Source organism: Papio anubis, chromosome 12, assembly GCF_008728515.1.
Source record: "Papio anubis isolate 15944 chromosome 12, Panubis1.0, whole genome shotgun sequence".
NCBI classification, from domain to species: domain Eukaryota; kingdom Metazoa; phylum Chordata; class Mammalia; order Primates; family Cercopithecidae; genus Papio; species Papio anubis.
In genome coordinates, this window is record NC_044987.1 from 8437669 (window position 1) to 8443682 (window position 6014).

General features: G+C 59.3%; 1 protein-coding gene across 3 annotated transcripts in view; it reads right to left on the minus strand.

Moving 5' to 3' along the window:
- Positions 1 to 5394, minus strand: part of ST3GAL4 (ST3 beta-galactoside alpha-2,3-sialyltransferase 4) — a 59840-nt gene extending 54446 nt beyond the window's left edge. Inside the window, exon 1 of one of the 3 annotated variants that reach the window (XM_003910934.3) lies at positions 5197 to 5394. The gene's annotated coding sequence lies outside the window, so the exon portion shown is untranslated. Of the gene's footprint in view, positions 1 to 4741; positions 5146 to 5196 lie in introns of those variants that run through there. The other 2 variants (XM_009187639.3, XM_009187637.4) reach the window with 2 other exon arrangements.
- Positions 5395 to 6014: the final 620 nt, after the last annotated feature.

The following is a 6014-nucleotide window of genomic DNA, read 5'->3' on the forward strand; positions in this document are numbered from 1 at the left end:
ACCGGGGAGGGGTGATGGGCAGAGAAATGTGGCCAGCTGACCCTGGGGTGGGTGGAACGGGGCATGCACTCCCCAGGGGACAAGCTCCTGCCCATCCTCACCTGGACTCCTGCCTGCCTCTCTGGTGTCTGAACAGAGACCCCCGAGGTGGCAGCACACAGCTGGGGCCAGACCTTTCTCTGGCAAACAGCTCACCTGGCAAAAGGGAAACTTTTTCCCTTTGCCCTGGGAGAAGGAGGAAGCACAATAAAGATGCAGCAAAGACAAATTAGCTTACCTGAGCTGCATTTCCATCACTCATCACACAAGAATCTATTGAGCGCTTATTGTTTGCTAGACATCATTCCAGGCATTAAGAATATATACCAGTGAACAAGCCAGACACGCTCGGCTGGGCGCGGTGGCTCACGCCTGTAATCCCAGCACTTTGGGAGGCCGAGGCAGGTGGATCACGAGGTCAGGAGTCCGAGACCAGCCTGACCAACATGATGAAACCCCATCTCTACTAAAAATACAAAAATTAGCCAGGCATGGTGGCGCAGGCCTGTAATCTCAGCTACTCAGGAGGCTGAGGCAGGAGAATCACTTGAAACCAGAAGGTGGAGGTTGCAGTTAGCCGAGATCGCGCCACTGCACTCCAGCCTGGGCAACAAGAGCAAAACTCCATCTCGAACAAACAAACAAACAAACAAACAAACAAAAACCAGCCTGGGCAACATGGCAAAACCCCATCTCTACAAAAAACAGAAAAATTAGCCTAGTGTGGTGGCGCATACCTATAGTCATGAAGCAAGTCAGCCGCCTCCTCGCCTGCCCAGAACTCCGCGGATCCCTCAGCCTCTGCCCTCGTCAGTCCCTTGCACGACTTCCCTCCAAATGATCAGAACCCAGTGGGAATCCAGGGTATACCCCGGCTGGCCCCTAATTCTCTCCTGCCAGGAATCCCTCCCCCAACCTGAGCAACCTCTAAGAGACAGGGAGGGCTGCTGGTGCGGAGCTTGTCTGTGGGCGAAACAGCTCACCATGTTGGAAGGAGAATTGGGTCTTTGGGAGCCTCTCTGGCCTTGAGCCAGCCCAGGACAGGCATCAAGGAGGGCCAGGCAGCCAAGGTGCTTCTGCCTGGCAGGAATTCAGGATGCCAGATGCCGGGAGCAGCCACCTTGGCTGGGTTCCCTGTGCTTAGACCCCATAAGGCCCCTCCCCTTCCCCACGTGTGGCCGTGGTTGCCTTGCAGTCATGTGGGCGGCAGCCACATTTCCAAAGGAATAGGAGCTGCAGGCAGGCCAGATGGAAGCAATTGCCAAGGGAAAGCAGCAGAGGTGGGGGCTGGGGGGCTGGGAGGGCCCGCTGGGAAGGAGGGAAGGAGGAAGGAAGGAGGGAGGAGAATCCTGTCCTGCCTCACCCTGCCCAACCGAGAAAGCGGACAAGCCTGTGCTCAGGGTGCGGGCCCAGCCAGGATGTAGGGTTCGGGAGAGCACTCAGAGCCCAGGGTTTGTGTTCCACCTTTGACACTAATATACTGTGGCCTTGAGCAAACCCCTTCACACCTTTGAGCTGGGATCTGTTTCTTCATCAGGCAAAATGAGCAAACTCCAGGGGGCAGTTGAGAACTGGGCTGAAAAGTGAAGGTTTTGGAAGCAGGCCTGGATTTGAGTTCTAGCTCTGCTACTTACGAGCTATGTGACCTTGGCCAAGTAACTTAATCCTTCAATCCTCCATTTCTTCATTTATAAATGGGCTTAATTACAGGGTTGTGTGAGGCTCACATGAAGTGATGTAAAGCGTCTAGCACATCTTTTTTTTTTTTAAGTTTATTGAGCCAGGTTTTTAATAAGTGCCTGATTGCTAAACGGTAATATTTTTGTTATTTGCTGAGGCCATTTTCATTATGGGGACAGCTGTTCACCTATGCTGCAGTTGGCAGAGGACGCAGAGCACAAGTAGGGTCGCTGCAGACCAGCATGCCCTAGCACTCTCCAAACTGGTCCCAGCACTCTTTGGGGCTGCCTCCCCTAAACAGGAAAGCAAGATCCTGAGGACCCCAACCCCCATGCACAGGCTTGAATGAGCTGCAGGTGGGACAAAGGGACTCTCCTACTCAGGTGTTTCTGGGCTTCTGCAGCCAGGCCTTCCTCACAATCAAGGCCCAGGTGGGAAACTGAAGGCCCAGCCAGACCCACACCTCACTTCAGCGCAAGCAGCAGCAACCTCCTCCTTGCTGGGCCAGCAGCGGAACCCAGGGCTTCCATCTAGGGCAATCCTATCATCTTTCTGCAGGGCAGTGTGAGACGCAGGGGAACAGAGATGGGGTTGTGGCCTGGCTGTAGGTCCCAGGTAAAGGGCTCGGCCTACGCTAAAAACCCACAGCTCTGGAGGCTCACACCCTCTAACTCCGAAAAGCAACAACCCAAGCAACTCTTTGGGGGGAAATTCAGCCCCTGCAGGGCTCAGGGGCTCCGGTCGGAGGCGGACAAATACTTGGCTAGGGCCTGGACATCGCATGCTGCTGCTACCACGTGAAGCTACACTGACCACTTCCTCAGTCTGCAGAATAAAGGACATCATTCACACACCTCCATCCCCGAAATGTGGCAGGGGTTAGGGGTGATTCTGAGGCCAGGGACAGCCAGTAGCCCATCCAGGGCCACTTAGGACACTCATACAGTAGCACTGAACACCTCTGGGAAGGGGGCAACAAAGAAGAGGGGGTTAATGACAACAGTCACCCAAATCCGCCTGCACTCACCATTTCCTCCCGGCAACCAAAAGCTTCAGGTCAAGGTCGTGGGTCTTGAGAAGGAAGGAGGATCCCAGGGTGAGGGGAACACAGAGCGGGAGCTAAACCACCTACAGCGGCCTGCTGCTGGGAAACGTCCAGCCGGCCCAGTGCGACTGAACTGAGGGGGCAGGAAGCAGTGGCTGTGTACTTGGGGTGTCCCACCCTGCACTGCCAGACTGCCCCACCTCCAGCATCCAAGGTCCATCTCCGAGAAGCCAGGAGCTGGGCTAGGCTCTGGTGGCTGATTAGATAGCAATCTGTAGGCTTGGACTTCAGACCCCACTTGTAGCCCAAGCTCCCTCTCCATCCCCTGAGGGTCCCTCAGCCAGCTCCTTTCCCTATCAGCCCAGGGTCTGGAACTTGGCAGGCATAGAAACATTTGTATTAGAGGGATCCCTTCCCTCCAACAGGTGGTGCAAAGCTTTGAGCCATTCTGAGAAGAATTCCCAATTCCATTGGGACAACCCCTGGAGCAGCCTCTGAGGAGGGACCCAGAGAACGTGCCCAAGTCAGACCTGGGGTAGCCCCCAAGGCAAGGGCAGATGGCGGCCAGTGGGGAGTAAGGACAGAATGACACCTCAAGATGGAGCACAGAAAGGGGGTCTGGCCTCTGCTCCTGCCGGGGATTAAAAGTCCAGAAAGGAGCAGATTCTTAGTTCTATCCAGAAAACTGATTCTAGGAGTCTAACGAGGTTGGGAGGCTGGCGGGGGCACCGCACTCTGTTCCTGAGAAGCAGAGGGCCAGTCACTGCTTCAGTAGGGAAGACAGTCCGGAGGCACCTCAGCCTGGGCGGTCAACTCACAGGGAAAGCGGCCCTGTTGTCTCTGAACAACAACCTATCCCCCAACTAAAGACACCCACTCTGCCCAAAGTCCAAGCTGGCAATTTCGAATTCACTTTTCTAACTTCTCCTTCCATGTGTGCCCCCTCACAACCTCGGCTGCCATCTTGGAGTCTGGGGGATCTGGCCCCAACTCCTGGCAAGCTTCCCACGTCTTGACGGAGCCCAGGCCCTAAGATCACCCACCCAGCACAATGGGCGGGGCACAGGAGCAGGGCAGGGAACGGTCCCAGGAACCCGGGACACCCGAGCTTGGTCAAGGGGCATTCCCAGACCAGCTCTCAGCAAGCAAAACAGCCTCCCGAGTTCATTTCTAGGCCCCAAACAGCCGGCGCGTCCCTGGAACCCGCTCTAGAATTATCGGGCAGCTTTGGAGAGTAACAGCATGGGAGAAATACTACCAATAGTGAACATTGATACAGCTCTTCCTCCGTGAAGGTGCCTTTCAAAGCACTTAGCACATACCAACTCATTTAAAATCTCCCTGGCAGATGCCAGGGCCAGGACCTAGAGGAGGGGGACGGGTCCGTCACAGCTCAGGAGAGAGTGACACACGTGTGTGTCTCTTGTGAGAACTCAGCCTGTACCAGGCCTGTTCCCAAAGTTCACAAAGAACGAGTCCGCCTGAGCCTGGCTTCCACGCGGTACCTCCCTCCGGCGGTGGAAAGTACAGGCTTCCCCAAGAAGCCTGTGGGGGTGCCAGCCTGTGGGTGGCCATGAGGTCAGACAGGGCACAGCTGGGCACCCGAACACTGCCTACACTCCCAGCCTTCTGGCAGCAGTTCCCTTAAGCCAGGCCCTCGGGACCCAGGCTGGGGAGCAGAGGAAGCAGCCACAGTAGGTCAGGCCTCACGCTGCCCAGACAGAGCCTCCCCCCAGGACTGGGAATGGAGGGGCAGTGCTGGCAGACATGTTGGCAGTTCTGGGCTGGCCGGGAGGTCCCTGCCAGCCAGGCCCCTGAGGAAACGCCCACAGCAGACAGCGGAGCCCACTCCCCCATCGCATCCCTCCCACTGCTCACCACCCATGCAGCTCTGAGGCACAGTGGCCTAGGCCTGACGACCCCCATAACTTGGCCCTAGGACTCTGGGCACTGTCGGCCTCCCACTGACAACTCCACCTTTGGGTCCTGATCAGCGACCTTGCGACTCCTGCACACAGGCGGACCCCGCAAAGCCTGTCACCTCCAGCACAGTCAGCTCCCAAGAGCTGGACCTGATCGGGGTAGTTGTGGGAGAAACCATCGTTCGAGGATGCTGGAGGTGGGGGCCGCCGCTGAAGTCCGGGCGCAGGGCTGGAGGAGTGGGGGCGGAAACTTTCCGCAGGACTGTCCCGCTTGCTCACTCCATGGGAGCGGAGATGATCCGGCTTCCCGCGAAAATCTGGTCCAGGGAAAGGGACCCCGGAAAGCAGCTCCGCAGGGCTGTGGCCGCCCCACCCCGACCCGCGCTGCGCCCACGTGCCGGGCCCGACCCCCTCCTGGAGGCGCGGCGCCGGCTGAGGTCAGGCGACCGAGGACCCCGCGGCTCCCCGCCCCGCCCCGCGGGCCCCCGCGCACGGCCGCCGCGTACTCACCCTCGCGGGTGGAGCGGGGCGGGGCAGCACAGTTCCGCGCGCAGCTCCGATCCGCTAGGCGCACCGACCGGCGGCGCAGCGCTGGCGCGACGGCTCCGCTCGGCCCGGTCCCTGTCCCGGGCGCGGGGCCGGCCTGGGAGCGGGCGAGTCCGCCTGCAGGGGAGGTGGGGGCCGGGGCTCGGGCTGAGGGCGGGGAAGGGGTTGGACACGCTTGCGCACACGGCGGCCCGACTCCCAGGAGCTACCGGGCGGGGGAGAAAGGGCGGGGTGGAGGAGGGGGGAAGGGGGGAAGGGGGGAAGGGCGGGGGCGATGCTGCGCGGTCACCGACTTGGGATGGTGTGCGCGCCTCCGAGGCCCGGACGGAGGCGAGCAGGGGCGCCGGGGGTGCCGGAGGGGCGGAGAGGCGGAAGAGGAGGCCTGATGGGGTGAGCACAGGGCCAGGGCAGGCGCTGCCTGTGAGTGGCGCCAGGGTGGGTATGGCCAGCGCAGCCAATGCGCACCCTCCCGGGAACAATGAGAAATCAAGAAAGGGTTCAGTGCTCTGTCGCACGGGCAACCGTGTCCTTCCCTCACTGGGGAAACTGAGGCAGAGGGGAGGTAGGTCCTTCTTCCGGGAGCCTATGCTTCCCATGCCCCATGCACGCAAGGCAGCCAATCAGTCCCCTGGGCCCAGACGTGGGCCCTTCCTCTGCTTCGGTTGGGGCCTGCCACCTCCCAACTGCTCCCTCTGCACCCCTCACTTGCATACTCTTTATCTTGGCCTCAGAAAGTTTCTCAGTTTCCTTTCCGTTATTGAAGGCGCCAGGCATCCTGTCTC